The sequence below is a fragment of the Mustela lutreola genome, chromosome 4 (genome assembly GCF_030435805.1).
Source record: "Mustela lutreola isolate mMusLut2 chromosome 4, mMusLut2.pri, whole genome shotgun sequence".
Lineage (NCBI taxonomy): Eukaryota > Metazoa > Chordata > Mammalia > Carnivora > Mustelidae > Mustela > Mustela lutreola.
The window spans coordinates 12,240,718-12,256,870 of NC_081293.1; positions in this window are offsets into that span (position 1 = coordinate 12,240,718).

Here is a 16,153-nt window from a genome sequence, read left to right on the forward strand (position 1 = left end):
TGCCACTAGGACTTAGGCGTGCTCCCTGCGCTCAGCAGATACAAACGTTTTTTGGGAGAGAGCTGTTTTTCAGCTGCTAATCAAAACGGTATTTCCTGATGGTCTTATCTCACCTGAAGTATTTTTTCTCCCAGCACAGTGAAAGAGAAACTTACTTCCTAATTCTTGAGATCAAACCTTTGACTTTTGTCACAAGGAAATGCTGTTTCATGAAGTTCGAAAGGAAAAACCCCCTCCAACCACTTATCAGAATCTCAAACACCCTAATGGAAAGTCAAGGGACCCACCAAATGAAATAGAGTAATGTTTCCAACAGGGCAATTTTCTAGCTGAGCACACTGTTCCATTTCTACTGATAAAGGGCCCTATTTATTTAATTGAAAGGTGATGGGTGTGTATTTCATGGCCTGGGTATTATTTGGTGGCAACAAGTCCACGTTTTTTGTATTGCCAACCCAAATAGCTTGCTTTTCTAGAGTACTGGTTTTTCATAAATAGAAAGAATACACACTTTGTAATTCTCTCTGCCAAAGGAAACGGGCCATGATGCTAATATAGTTTTTTCCATTCAGGCTACATAGAGGGAAAGAGACGCCAGACCTTCTGTGGCAGAGGGGGGGTGTACCTTCAGTTCATCATGTCTTGCTGAATGCCCGTTAGGCATTCTTCATTGTTCGAGGCATCGTGGGGGCCACTGGCTTGCTTTTAATGCGCTGAATCTCATTTTGGAGCGATGTCTCCAAATTGGTGAAAATCATTCATAGAGCTAAAAGAGAAGATCATTAAAATGGGAAAAAAAGATGTTTAATATGGATCTTGGATTTGACTAAATATGCAGCAGCTATGTTTCTGTTTATTATTTTTATTCCCTTATTTAGGCTAAAACTTCTTGTCAGAGGCTTTCTTTTGGTTCTCCATGAAATTCTTTCATATTTGTCCTCGTGGCCAACACTATACCTAGAACCTCAGCCCAAACATCTCCTCTAGGACACTTCCTGAGACTTCACCAGACAACTTCAGCTACTCTTTCTCTCAGTTTCCCTTGCTCTTGTCACTGGCTTGGTTAACGCTGGTTTACATCTTCATGTCCCTGTTGGGACTCAAGGCCACTGAGAACAGAGACCATAGCTACTGTTCACCTTTGGGTCCCAAGCCCCAGCACAGAGCTGTGCACATGGCATAACCCAGCAAATATTTCTTGAGTTGAAGAGAAGGTCAGTACTTTCTCCCAGCCCTCATGTATAGTCTTTGGAAGGTACCTCCAAGCTTTCACTTAACCATCGTGGTGAAACCCAACATGCTCTTTCGACGCTAGGAGCTTTGGCCACATAGCTTAGCCTCATGCTGACATTCTGGTTGTACGTGTTCTCCAGGGCTCTGTGATATCTGAAAACTGATTTACACTAGCTTAAATCTAAGCCTTTTGATACTTGAAAAAGTTGAGTTTTTCTCATTCAACATACTAAATGGCTTTCCTCTGCCCAGGACTGTGAGGCGTGTGTCCTGGAAAGGCAAGGAAGAGTAATGAAAAGAACATGGTCTTCTGGGTCAGCAAACAGGTACTCAAATATTGGCTGCATGATGCAAAAATGAATGAAAAAATGATACATAGGGTTGCAAATATGAAATGCACTAAAAATAATGCATGCATTGAGTCCTTATTACATGCCAAGTGCTCTGTCAAGTGATTGCTTTAAATGTGTATCGCATTTCATCTTCAAAACTCTTTGAGGTAAGTACTTCTGGAAGCTCTAGGTTGTGGGGAAGAAAACTAAAGCTCAGAGAGGTTAAGTAAGTCTCCCAATGCCACATAGCTACTAAGTGTCTGGGCCAACATTTGGACCTAGGTGTTTTGATGACAGAGCCAGTACTTTTAACCCCTGGCACATAAAGCAGAGTTCCTGGCACATGGAACACACTAGATAAATAATAGAAGGCTCTCCTTTTATTAGCATTAGACTCACCTTTAAGATTCCCAGTGGGGAACAACTTCAACTGGGGGGCATCACTGGGGAATGGGACAGAAGCCAGAATTTGCCCTCCTAAATCTGGCCTGAGCGATAGAAGGCATCTTTGGCCTGAAGAAGTGTAATACAAAGAAAATCCTAATTGCTACAGCTAAGTAATTAGAAGATCCAACCTATAAATCATAGTGCGTCAACCCCTTTAATTATGTGCACAATTAAATAGGTGACTAAGGCACATTCTTCCCTAGGTGAGCATATTTAATATCCTGTAATGGCAACAAGTTTCAGGCTGATTTATCGTTATTTTGTTTGGTCAGATGATTTTTCTGCATTTTAATGTGTTTTGTAGTTACATATTTGCTGTGAACAAACAATGCTTTTCCCAGGTAGTGTGCTGTAAAGGACTGGCTTCACGATTTGTTTACTATTCTTTTAGGCCTCGCAGAAATCAAACAACATTATGTACTTATTTTTAAGTAGCTGCACTAAAATCTTAAACAGCCTCCTTAGAGCCTTTATTTCTTTGTCAGAACACACACACACACACACACACACACACACACACTAAAATATTTGAAAAATGATCAGTTTTCTTTAGCCTCATCTTGACATATGCATAGGATGTTTTGATATGAAGCTCTAATAATATACAATCAGAAGTCTCTGTTAACTCTGACTGGTATCCCCATTCAAGGAGCTAAAGATGACACGTTTTGGTATGCACACAGTATTACACTAGGCACACCTCTGAAATTTAGAAGAGTAGTAGTAATAATATAACAAAATTTTAAACATGCACTTGAAAAGCTTATGTCTGGATTCAGGGGAGTGTTGGTAAGACTCCTGACTTTGGAAGCCAAGACTTGGGTTCAAGTCCTGGCTCTGCCTCTCATTAGCCTACTGCAAGTTGCTTAACTCCATTGGAATTGAGTTCCAGTAACACAGGAAGAATCCCACCTGCTTGGCAGAGTGGCTGTGAGAATGAGAGATGTTGCATATGAGGCCCTGGCAAGGTGACTGGGACACAGTGGGAATGGAGTTGAGTGCTTGCTGTTTTAGTTGTAACCCGAAAAAATTGGGGCCTTTTTGTGCACAGAATCCAAAAGAAGCTCCAATCAGACTCCAAACTCTTATCAGTGATTTGTGTGTCCCTATAGGACCCTTCCTTGAGAGGGCAGCAGAGGAAAGATGGCACGTACAACACATGGCCAAACTTCTTACTTACCTTCTGTATTTCTCCTTCACCCCAGAATACCCTGATTCATTTTTCTCCCTTTCTTGCTGCCCCCATGCTTCCTAGATCTCCCTCTCCCAGGCCCTTGGGGGCTTTCTTTTCTCCAGGGGAAACTCTGAGCCCACCTGACAGAGGGGGGCTTCTGGGTGGGGTCTCAGCTTCTGATCTCCATTTCCCTCCACTGCCTCAGATCAGCAAAACCAGCCCAGAAGCCAAGTGCCAAGGACACTCTCCTCGTTAGCAGAGTGGGGGAGTTAACTGCACTCGTGCTTTCATATTTATTTTTGTCTGTGAAACACAATCAAGCTTTAGGCTTGATAGACATACATCATTTAGAAGAAGTAGGTTAGGGTATTAGAGTTCATGCTCTCTCTTTTTGGAGACAGAAGAGGAAGTATAAGAAAAGAGTAGGCTAAGGGAGAAGATGAGAGAAGGAGTGGGGGGGAGGGGGAAGAATTGAGGGTTGGGGATGGCCAAGGGCAAAGGAGGAGGGAGAATGGTTCAAGGTTGCTGTGTGTCCCGCATTCTGCAGAGATCGCTCACAGCTATGGAGCCTGCATCACTGTTCTAGGCCCCGTGATGTGTATCAATTTATTTAATTCTTACAACAACCATGGGAATAGGAACTTTAACATCCCCATAATACAGATGAGTTTACTGAGGCACAGCAGATCTAAATGACTTGTCTGAGGTTACAAAGCCAGAGCTCACATGCAAGCAGCTTGGCCCCAGAGCCCAAGCTCTTACCCTGTGTCATGCTGTCATGTGGTCACAGAGAGCAGGACCCAGGGACAGTCTGCACTGAACAAGCATTTTGGAAGGAAATAAAGGAGGCTCTGGAGGGACAATGGTGTCCTTGGTGCTTAAAACTATGCTGGGGGCATGGCAGATCCCTCATGAACATCTGGGGACAGACGGACAGGCAGACAAGGGTATTCACTGGGAAGGGAATAAATGTCAGCAGCGGAGGAGAAGAAACAGGGCGCTCTCTGCAACTGTGCAACTGAAATTTTCCCACTGGCAAATTCCAGACTGGATGGGCCAATACCGGTGTTTCTTGTCACAAAATAAGCAGACATCTAGAGAGACACAAAGCCGTCAAAAGTTTGCAAAGAGGGGATGGTGGTGAAGGATGAGCAGGAATTGTTTTTCTGTTTTTCCTTAAAACATAGGGCCTGGGGGCAGCCAAGAGATCTCTTTCTAATGCCCTTCTGAAGAATGACACAAATCTCCTAACATCATTGAATGACGTGAATGGAAGCATCAGCGTCAGAACAAGCCAAGGGATAGCATCCCCGCCCCCCCCCCCCCCCCCAGGACATTGCAGAGTGGAGAGCAGGGACCTGTGTAGATGCTGTTTTGCTTTTGTTTGGAAAACAGTTCATAAAGAATAAGAAGGACTTTTCTAGGCCTCTGGCTTAGGGGCTCTGGTTAAACAAGTGCCATTGACAGCCAGTAATACTAACCCTAAGCCAGCCACAGCCCCACGGGACCTCTCTGCTCCTGCGGACACGGGAATTGTCACTGTGTTTCTTGATGGGACGGGAAATAAAAGCAGAGGAGTCTTTGCAGACGGTTGACTTTTAAAAAGATTTTCTAATGTGGTTTTTCATCCTCAGAGCGAGGCTTTAGATTAGCGTCCAAAAATGAGGGTTACTTCTTTTCTACCCTCCCCGCCCCCGCCCGCCAGTTCTGAATCTGCTGAGCGCTACCCAGTCCTGCTCAGTGCAGAGAATCTCACAGGAGGTAAACAGCATCTGGGCATCCTTACCTCCTTTGATGTTTAACACAATTTACAATGAAAGCTTTGGGAGATGTTTAAAACCGTGCAAGGTCCTAAATCATTAAAGGAATGTGGTGCTAGCCTTAAAAAATGATAATAGAATGCATTCAACAATAAAGCTGCCAAATTTTAGTGGCCTGTTTGCTAGAGGCTCTTTTGGAGAAACTGAGCCAGGTTAAAAAAAAAAGGAAAAGAAAAAAGTGCATGGCAGAACTGTTACTACACAAATAAGGAATTGTCATTGTGCCAATTATGTGTAGATTAACACAGGTAAAAATGAAAACAAAAATAGATTAGCTAATGACATAAAAAATGCTAAATGATCCGTAAATAATCATGCAGGACAACTTTTGGGTGTTTGACAGGCCTATCACCAGCTCCCCAGGTCCCTGTAGGAACATTTGGACTATATATTCATAATTCCTTATCCAGAGGGTGAACGGCAGCCTGTTTTTGCCTGAACCAGTCCCAATTCAGTTCTGTTCTCCTGGTGTAAAGTGGGGAGGGGGGGGGGGAAGCAAAACACTTTTTTCTAATGGAAAATTTCCAAAATATACAAAATTACACAGAATAGAATAACAAGGGTCCAGATAATCTTATTTTCTCTCCTGTACTATTTTTAAACAAACCCCAGTCACCATAATTATAAAAGATAGAAACGTAACGAAAAGCATCTCCACCATGGCCATTATCACACCTGAGATAATGAACTGTAATTCCCTAATATAATCAAACATCAAGGCAGTTGTTGAAATTTCTACTTTTCTCATAAGTGTTATAAAATGTGTATTTCTTAAGGCTTTTTGTTTATTTGAACTAAGATTCAAATAAGGACATGCGCTGCAATATTTTGACATATCCTTTGAGTTTCCTTCCTATGTATTTTTCCTATCTCTCTCTCTTTTTTTTTTCCAACTGGTTATTTTGACATCATTATTAATTCATGGATGTAAATACATTTCATATGTTTTAATTCATTACAGTTGTTATCCTTATTGGTACTCAAACTATCCCATATTTTGGTTGGTGTGAATGTCTTCAACTTGGCTCTTCAGTTCTTTGACAAGATCCCAATAGCTCCTGGTAGCTCCCTTGCTTCTAATATAATAAGAGGTGTCAAGATCGTCTTGTATACCTCCCTTTGCGGTGTTGGAATCAGCCACTTCTCCAAGAAGCCCTGTGTCCTTTCAGTAGGACATAGTATATAGAGACCATTCTTGAGACACTGGGCTCTCATTTCTACTGTTTTGTTGTGTTTCTAGACCTTTTCAGTGGATATGGCTAAGAAAATTTTAAAGGTGAAACATATCATAAGTATATGCTGATACTTTTTTTTTTTTTTAAGATTTTATTTATTTATTTGACAGATCACCAGTAGGCAGAGAGGCAGGCAGAGAGAGGGGAAGCAGACTTCCTGCTGAGCAGAGAGCCTGATGCGGGGCTTGATCCCAGGACCCTGAGATCATGACTTCAGCTGAAGGCAGAGGCTTAACCCACTGAGTCACCAGGTGCCCCTATGCTGATACTTTCAACTCAAGTTCAGGATTATAGGGTTTTTACTTAAAACTCTTGTCTTACATTTGTATGTCTGTGTTCTCCTGCCAGGAATACTGAATCACCAGTCCTCATGACAATGTCTCCCACCATTTTGTCCCACCAAGCTTGTTATCTAGTAAATTCCTCAGGAAGAGCTCATGAGAAAAATATTTGGGGTACTTCCATGTTCATCACAGTTTATCTGTGGTATTTAGAATTTAATGTCAATTTGACTGGATAAAAAAAATATAAAATCACATTTTCCCTTGATCATGCCAAAGATAGTCTTTTTTCTCCTGGCATAAAGCATGACTATTGAGCAATCTAATGATATTCTTAGTTTCTTTCTCAGTGACTTTGTCTTTTTTGGGTGCCCAAAGGACTTTTTTTTTCTTCTTTTTCTTAAAGTTCAGTTGGCTTTCAAGACTACATTTCAACATTGGTTGTTCTGTGTTTGTTTTTTTTCAGGTCCATGATACATCCCTTTCATATGTACAGTTAACCCTTAAACACTATGAGGTTTGGGATGCCAACCCCACATGCAGTTGAAAATTTGTGAATAATGTTTGACTCCCATAAAAAATGTAACTTGTCATAGCCTACAGTTGATCAGATAACATGACCGTCAATTAACACATATTTTTATGTTATGTATTACATACTATAGTCTCACAATAAAATGAGCTAGAGAAAAGAAAATGTTAAGAAAGTCATGAGGAAGAGAAAATACATTTACAGTCCTGCACCATTAAAAATCCATGTACGAGTGGATCTGCACACCGACCCATGTCGTTCAAGGGTTAATGGTATTTCAAGCAAGTTTTTATTTCAGGACTTTTTTCTTGAATTTTCCTTCTTAGTATTTGTTCTGCTCTCCTACTTTGGTTTCCTTCTTTGAGGCAGAGGGGGACCTCCTATAATACATACGTTGCTTCTTTTTCTTTTTGAGCTCTCTCCTATATCTACCATTTTCTTTTCATTCCTATTTGTTCCTTTATTTCTTTTTAGTTGAACAATTTTTGGCTTTTTTCCAGGGTGTTAAGTGTGGTTGGCTCACTTTTTATTTCCGCAGTTTGGTTTTCACTTATAAAATGATTATTTATTTCTAATTTTTTTCTGGGTTCTATAACTTTGTTTCTGAACTAAAAATATTCCAACTAATAATTTTCTTTCATATTTCCCATAATTTTAGTTTTTTTAAAAAAAATATTTATCTACCTATTTGAGAGCAAGTGAGAGAGAGAGCATGTGCACAGGGGAAGGTGCAGAGGGAGAGAGGGAGAGAATCAGACTCCTGGCGGAGTGTGGAGCCCAGTGCGGGTTTGGATCCTAAGACCTGAGCTGAAATCAAGAGTTAGATGCCTAACTGAGTGAGCCATGCAGGCTCCCTATATTTTCCATAATTTTACATCATCTTTATCTCTTTTAGTCCATTTCAAAATATTGTTTGCATTCTTATTTTGTGGGTGTGTCCTTCTGACATGCCCATCATTCTTTTCCTTACTCTCTTTTTGAAAAAATATTGACTTTGTGTAGGATTCAACCACAATCATAGTTTGTTGGTTATTATGTAAAATGAGTTTTCCCTTACTTTTAGGTGGAGGTGGGGGAGTCAGAATGTTTTTTTTTCCTAGCTTCATGGCTCTAGAACTCTCTTCTTCCTCCTCCTCTTCCTCCTTCTCAGTAAAAAATATGACTTTATAATCAGAGAACTACCCCCAGTGCTGCCTACCCACACTTTTATCTGGATCTTTTTGTTTTGTTTTCTATGTCCTGTCCTGCTCTGTATTCTACCCTCAAAGAGGAGCTTGATCTTGTAAAGAAATTTTTCTTTGTTTTTGGGTGTTCCCAGGTCCCAGGCTATGGCAGTCCCTTAAGATACTTTCATAAACCTTTGCACTCACCCAAGAATTCATTAGTACCAAAGTCTCTCCCAGATTCAATGGCTGTTTCAAATTGACCCGCCCCATTTCCAGTATAGACTTAGTGGGTATTTTGGGATTTTTCTGTCCTCAAGCCCATCTAGTCAATGCCCCAGACCTTCCATGTGCTTCTTCCTACACATATGCTGCATAGATCTGGGAGCTCTCAAATATTTAATGGCTTTTAGGGTTTTGGGGGAATACCTGTTACTTAGTTTTTTTTTTTTTTTTCCAGTAGATGCTGTCCATGGATTTTGGTTTTGCTGTCTTGGTGGCTCTCTCTGTAATTATGGGAAGATTGGAGAAATTGGGAAATTACATTGCCAGGTGCATATTCTCAGCATTCCTTCCCGAGGCAATCCTTAATAGCAACCCCTTTACTCTCAGAAATGAAGTCTGCACAATAAATGGCATGGTTGTCCTACTCATCCTGAATCCGAAATCCAAATGATTCTGAAAATGGAAAGATCTTCCAACTCCTTTGGATCAATTCCAAACCCAAACTGAACTCGCTTGGTGGTAAAGGCTGACCTGGTCTAATGCTGCAAATATTTTTTTTATTTTTTTCCATTTATTATGAATATTCATTCATTTTCCTTTAGAAGTGTTCACATGTTTCATTTTAGAATGTGGCCTCAGACCTAGTGATGATGTCATGTAATATACGGTGGAGATCACCATTTTAAAATATGAAAAGCTATAAAATCTGAAATACTTTTGGATCTACAAGGTTCAGATAGGGAATTACAGATCTGTAGAAGACTTCACCCCTATTGACACCAAAAATTATAGGAGGTGAGGGGCCCCTGGATGGCTTAGTAACTAAGCGTCTGCCTTCGGCTCAGGTCATGATCCCAGGGTCCTGGGATTAAGCTATGCATCAGGCTCCCTGGTCAGCGGGCCTGCTTCTCCCTCTCCCACTCTTCCTGTTTGTGTTCCCTCTCTTGCTTTGTCTCTCTCTGTCAAATAAATAAATAAAATCTTTAAAAATTAAAAAAAAAAAGAAAAAATTATAGCAGGTGAATTTCTGTTCCAATCCCGTGGATCCTATTTTCTCTCCTTGAAGTTAGGAGTAGGACTGTGGCCACTGATGGGGCTTGCATGGCGGGTGACCATAAAGTCGCCTGGGGCAGTAATGTCCCACTCACACGCATGGAGAGACAGAGGGGTTCATGAAACAGGTACAGAAAGGCCAGCTGTGAGGAGAGACCATGGAACTGGAACCAGAAGATAAACACTGCTTATGTCGGCGTTCCAGTTTGTGATTTCAATCACTCATGAGTCCTTCCTTTTTTAAGGTTCATTGAGCTATCCCTGTGTTTTTCCAGTAAAGCCCATTCAATTGCTTTAGCCAGCTGGAATGGATTTTTGCTCCTTGCAACTGAAAGGCCTTTAATAAGCCACACATATGGGTGTCTTCTCCCAATGCCGTCTTCACAAAAGGGGTCTGTGGGATCTCAGCACAAAGTGGTGGAGAGCCACGGTCTAACCTCAGACTCGCTGACTCATTTAGTCATCAGAGAAGGTCCTAATCAGTGCCCAGGGATTTATCAGATAAAAAAAATAGTTCATTATTGGGAATAGAAGGCATAGTCACCACTTTTGGGAAACAAGTTTGATCCATGGCCTTGTCTTTTTGTGTCTTCTTGTCTCTACCAGATAACTCCCTCTAAGGCAGCTTGAACATCTAAAAATAGTCACAAGGGAAGCTGCAGATATGATCAGAGGGTCTGACTAGGAATAATCCTATGGGAAGTGCAAAAAGTCCTGACCTTTGGAAGAGCTTGTCATTCATTTATTCACCCAACAAATATTTATCAGACGCCTTCGTGTGTCAGGCACTGACCTAGGAGCTGGGGAGGCAGCAGTGAGCAAACTGGAACAAAATCCTGGCCTTTGTAAAGATGGCCTTGTCCTGTGGGAAGCCAAAAAGAAACAAAAAATAGTAGTTTAGATGGATAAGAATTGCGGAGAATAATAAACCAGGAAAGGGGCAGGGAGATTGTGTGTGAAGTGAGGGGTATAGTTTTAAACAAGGTTGTCAGGGAAGGCATCACTGAGAAAATCGCACTTGAGCAAGGACCCAGAGGAAGAGAAGGAACAAGCCACCGTCCTCCCTCTTCAGACATCAATCACAAGTCCATGTTGCCACCTGGGCTCCTGACTAACCAACCTGCTGTAGATCTGAGGTTCCCACCATCCCCTCTTTGAGTAATTTGCTAGAGCAGCTCACAGAACTCAGAGACACATTTTGCTTATTAGACTACCTATTTATTATGAAAGGCTAGAACTCAGGAATGGCCAGATGGATGAGATGCTTGGGACAAGGTATGAGGAAAGGGCACAGAGTTCCTACATCCTCTCCAAGCAAGCCATTCACCTCAGTCTCCACATGCTCGCCAACCCGGAAGCTCTCCAACCTGTTCTTTTGGGTTGTGACAGAAGCATTGTTACTTACGTAGGTGTGACCGATTACATCATTGGCCATTGGAGATTGATTTGCCTTCCAGAGGTTGGCTGGGACTGAGAATGCCAGCCCTCTAATCTTATGGTTCATTCCCCTCAGCAGCAGCCCCCACCATTAGGTGCTGTCCCAAAGTCACCTCATCAGCATGGCAAAGGACATCTCTGTCATTCTTGTTCCTTAGGTAATTCCAAGGGTTTTAGGAGCTCTGTGCCACAAATGGAGATGAGGACCAAATGTACACTTCATAGGATAACTCACAATATCACAGAGGGCAGAGTAGAGTCAGGGAGAGCCACTGGGGGGCTGTTATAGAAATTTGAGGAGAGGTAGTGGTGGCTGGGTCCTGAGGGGGTGGAATGGAGGCAGGGCTTTTTGCTCAGGACCACGTGTGTTCCTCTTACACCAAATATGCCCTGCTCTTCTGGGAGTTTTAACAGTGTGCTACTTTTATGATAATTACCTGTTGCTGGTTTATAGGGCGTCCCTTGTTTGATGTAGCAATTTATGAAACAATGACACCATTTCACACCTTTCATCTTAATGTTTTGAAGAGGATGACACATTTTCTGCTCTGAGGAAGCCAATTAATTAACCTGATTCCACCCATTCCACAGAGAAGCGTGCTACTACGCCCATTTCAGAGGTGTTAAACTGAGGCCCTGAGCTGCCTCCCATGGAGCGCCTTTGCTCCCGGTCCATCCCTGTGCATTCTAGGAGTCCAGCTTTGATTTCTGAATATCCTCATCCAAACCTTCTTGAACTTTTGGAAAAAAACATGGAAGTAGAAGTGGGAATTAATCTAGAATGATTCTGGGATCCTCACGGTGGGGAAAGGGACAGGAATTCTAAACAGGAAGTTGAGCCATCTTCCCAGCTATATTTGGGAATAAAGATTCATTGCCAAAGATGGGCCAGTTCAGCCCTATGCTTGGGGAGACAAGGCAGAAGAGAGGAGGGTGGCAGGAGGGTGCTCCTAGGGGAACTGAATCATGAATATATTTGCCTGTTTTAGCAATTCTGTGTGCCACTCCACTCATGGTAGCTGCCAGAGTGACACATGTCCTTGGTGGGTCCCAGTGTCCTTGCTTCTTCAGGTGTGAGTCTTGAGTGAAAAGATATGCATTTTGTGTTCCTAAATGCAAACCAAGGACTCTGTTGGGTGCTCAACTGAGGTCATGGCGGTTTGTTCCAGTGCCATAGGAGAAGCTTCCCCTGCTGAGTGCCCAAGAAGCTCATGTGCACTCAGTAGAGGCTTGGAACAGTGCTGTACTCCATCAGGACCCGAGGCGTCTTTGGGATTTACATGATGGCACACGGTGTAGGGTCCATGCTGACTGCAGGGCCCAATCTCTGAGTGCCCCTCTCATTCTTACTTCTCTGTTGTGGGGTCTGAGGCTGAGTCAGGAGCCTTCTGAGTGGATTTTGAAAAGTAGTAGATGCTCCAGAAGAGTGATCCATTGTTTGTAATGGGAAGCGATGTGCACTTTTATGCCAAGAGGCTGTCAAGTTTCTGTCAGCAGTTTTCTTGTAGTGTCCTGTTTGCGTGGAACTACGTGGACTGATGCACCTCCAAGGAGTTAGGAACTCAAGGTAGTGGAGGGTTGTTGGGATTCAGGACAGATTTAATCATCTTTGCTTACTGCGGGTGAGAAACTGTTTCCTCCCTGTCTGCTCTGTCTTTCGCGGCGGCAGAGAAAACAAGGCAGTACCAGCCCCATATGAATGTGTGTCTTTTCTGATTGGTCTTGGTTTCAGAAACAGGCCAGCTGGCTGTTTAGGGGAAAAGAAAGAGCTCTGTATGCATTGCCTGCCTTGGTCTGAATTTCACTGCTCTGCCAAGGACTTAGAAGGGGCAGCATCTGCATCCACGGCTGTCATGGGTATTCAGGCTCTTGGATAACAAGATAAAGGGCAAAAGCTGAATTTTCTTGTGCCAAGAGGAGGAAGAGTATCAGAGCCAAGAAGATCAAACCGCTGCAGCGGAGAGTGGCTCAATGGTACCTATTAACCTCTGTCAGTGCTGGAGTCCTACAGTGGGAATTTTGCCAGAAAACAGTCCTGAGTGAAAAACAAGGTTTGGCTGGTTCCATGTTACTCTAGGAAGGAGGCATGGGAATTTCCAGCAAAAGGAGCTAAGCTGTTCCATCCCCAGTCTGCAAGGATGAACCCAGGGTTGGAATCAAACATCCTGGGAACTGATGAGATGCAGGTCCTTGTCTTGTCCCGTGGAGGAAGTGGACAAAAGGAGTTCCTGCTTGTTGTGGTCACGCACCTGGCAAGCAGCCATTTCAGATGGGGAGCGTGCATATCATCACGGGCCAGGAGTTGGCCCACGCGGAGGGTCTGTCTTCTGAGAACTGCTTCCACGTTTCCTGTTGCTGGCATCTGGGCGACTTGCAGTTTTCTGCTGCCATTCAGACTCTCTGGCTCTGTGCTTTCCCCTGGCGAGGAAGAATACACACCACATGTTCAATAGTGGATGTGTTGCGACTAGGGTTTCGTGGGCTTTGCTAGAGAGAAGATTGGAGGTACTGATCACCTGAGAGCACCGGTGGAAAACCCACAAGCGAATACCTAAAAACCACTCCAGAAGACATTGCCCTTACTCGTTCTTTGGTAGACTAGCAGCCTGGCTTAACTTCTTAGCAAAAACCACCCTTTCCTCTGCTAGTGAAACGGGACTGATGAACTTGGGTGTTTCCTCTCACCCAAATAAGCCAACCACCAGGCTGAGTTTTATGGAGCAGTTACTAACAAAAGCCATTGATTCCAGGCCAAAGAGCCCTAAAATTCAGCCAAAAGCCCGGGTAAGCACCTCTGAAGTGTAGTGTCCCCCCATTGGCTGGACAACTCATATTTCAGTAGAGTTGTTTCTTTTGATTGCTTCTGGATCTTCTATCATTTTGGTTGTCTATTTCCAGACATTTCAGCTTTTCTGGCCACTAATATCAAGGAAAAACATGACTTGCTGGAGGAGTCAATTTTGTTTCTATCCAATGCAGCAGGTCTGCAGAATCCTGGGCTTGACTGGATGAGGAAAGCCATTGTACTCTGTGTCTTGGATGAGGAGGAAGAATAGGAGTTTATTTGTAGGAAGTCTTTATCAAAGGAAATCTATTAAGGCATTTTTGAGCAAAAGTGATCTAGAACATTGTTTTAAAAATTGTGCGTTATAACCATTAGTAGTTCATGAACTGTGTCAAGAAAAAAATAAGTGAAAAAGAATAAAATATAATAGATCAGAGCATATCACACATAAAAAGGGTCAGAATAATTTCTTGAAATTTTGTTTTAGTTGCTTGGATGTAAATTTGACCGAATTGCATTGGAAAATATGTTGCAAACAGCAGTTCATCATCAATAAAGCTTGATAATTACAGTTCCTGGATAGGGGTCAGGAGTCTCCAGGTTCTAGTCGTAATTCTGCTGCTGCTTCTGTGAACTTGGGCAAGGCCTTTTACTTTCCCGGGTCTCAGTTTCTCAAAGGAAAAGTGAAATTGCCTATGAAGTCTTCTCAGTTCTAAAATCCAATGATTAAAGTAAAATTCTTGAAGGAATCGATTTCAGCATTCAACCATTATCAATAAAAAAATTATTCTGGGGCACCTGGATGGCTCAGTGGGTTAGGTCATGATCTCTGGGTCCTGGGATCAAGCCCTCCATCGGGCTATCTGCTTGGCAGGGAGCCTGCTTCCTCCTCTCTGCCTGCTACTCTGCCTACTTGTGATCTCTCTCTGTCAAATAAATAAATTTTAAAATCTTAAAAAAATAAAAAAAAATTATTCTGCACTGTTAACTTCTATTTTCCACATTTTGGAAAGAGATGATTTCCCAAAGAGCTCTGAAATGGGCAGACCACATATATGAACACAGTCCATTCAGATGGAGGTTACTTCAATACATTAACTGAGCTCAGGGACGATATCTCTGGGTTTCCAAAGAGGTTTTGTACTAGATTTCTCTAGTTACACTGCAATTATGTTTTGGCTATATTTGAAAACATATACAAATCCTCTTTTGGAAGGGGGAGGAGGGCGGATGGGGAAAGGCAAGTAATTGCTTAGGAAATGCTGAACTTGGTTAATTTGGAACCCCTTCCAGCTAATGTTGAGCCTTGGGCCATTCACAGTTCCTGCTTTGTATTATGACTAATGGAATGTCAAAGAAGCATTGATCTACTAAGAGCAACCAAGGAGACCCAGAGTAAGCTGGGCCTCTTATGGGGAATGACTGAGAGCTTGTTATTTCTGAGCCGAGGTGTTTTTCAAATAATCTTTTAACCTATTGATTATTTTGTTCACAAAGTCATTAGAACATAATTTGGAAGGCAACTTACACTGTTGCTTAACATCTCATTATGCTTATTGGGTGTCGTCGTTCAAATCAACGTCTCCTTAAATTCACATGGAGAAAAACCAGAGCATCTCGGGCACAACCACAAGTCAGCTGTGTTCCGGGAGCTAAAATGTGTAACTTTGGGAATATAGGCTCTACCGTGCAGCTGGTATGTGGGTTCTAGGAATGAGAGACAGCTTCAGGTTCTTAAATCAGAAATCCGAAGCCAAATTGTTTGCAGCAGAGAAGCAATGTAGCTTTTTGACTATCACCTGCATTCATGGTGCTTCAATTCCACCAGTAAGCTTTGTAGCCTCCCCGAAATGTCAGAACCAGAAGGGAAGCCTGCGGGACCGCCTTGTTAAATGCTCTCATGCTCAGAAGAGGAAAATGAGGCACCCACTTCTACCGTCCTTTTCCATGTGAAGATGCATTAAGTGCTTTTGCCTTTTTCCATAAATTTTAAGGAGCTCTTGTTTTGCTGTTGAAGGTGGATGATCTGTAACGGTTGGCTAATTGTAGATGTAGCCTTGCTTCATGTTAACTTCTGCGATCCTGAATTTCAGTATTGGTCCACACAGTGCCCACCAACGCCCTACAAAAACATCCTGTATCCACAAGCCAGCCCTCTCAAGACTCAAAGCCTGAGACGCCTTGACATGTACAAGAAAAGTTGGGGAGGCTTTTATTAGCTTTGATTTTGACCCCCCTCTCATAAATTATGCAAAATGTGTCACTTATATGAACAGCCCAGAAGAGCCGTTGCCAGTTGTAATATAAAAAATGATACCACAGAAACGGAGACCTGGTTGTGGCAGATACCCTGTCAAAGGAATGATTTATAATCTGGGAATACAAGCAGCAAGAGAGGCCCACCAGCTAGGGCTGTATCATCTAAAGCAATCAAAT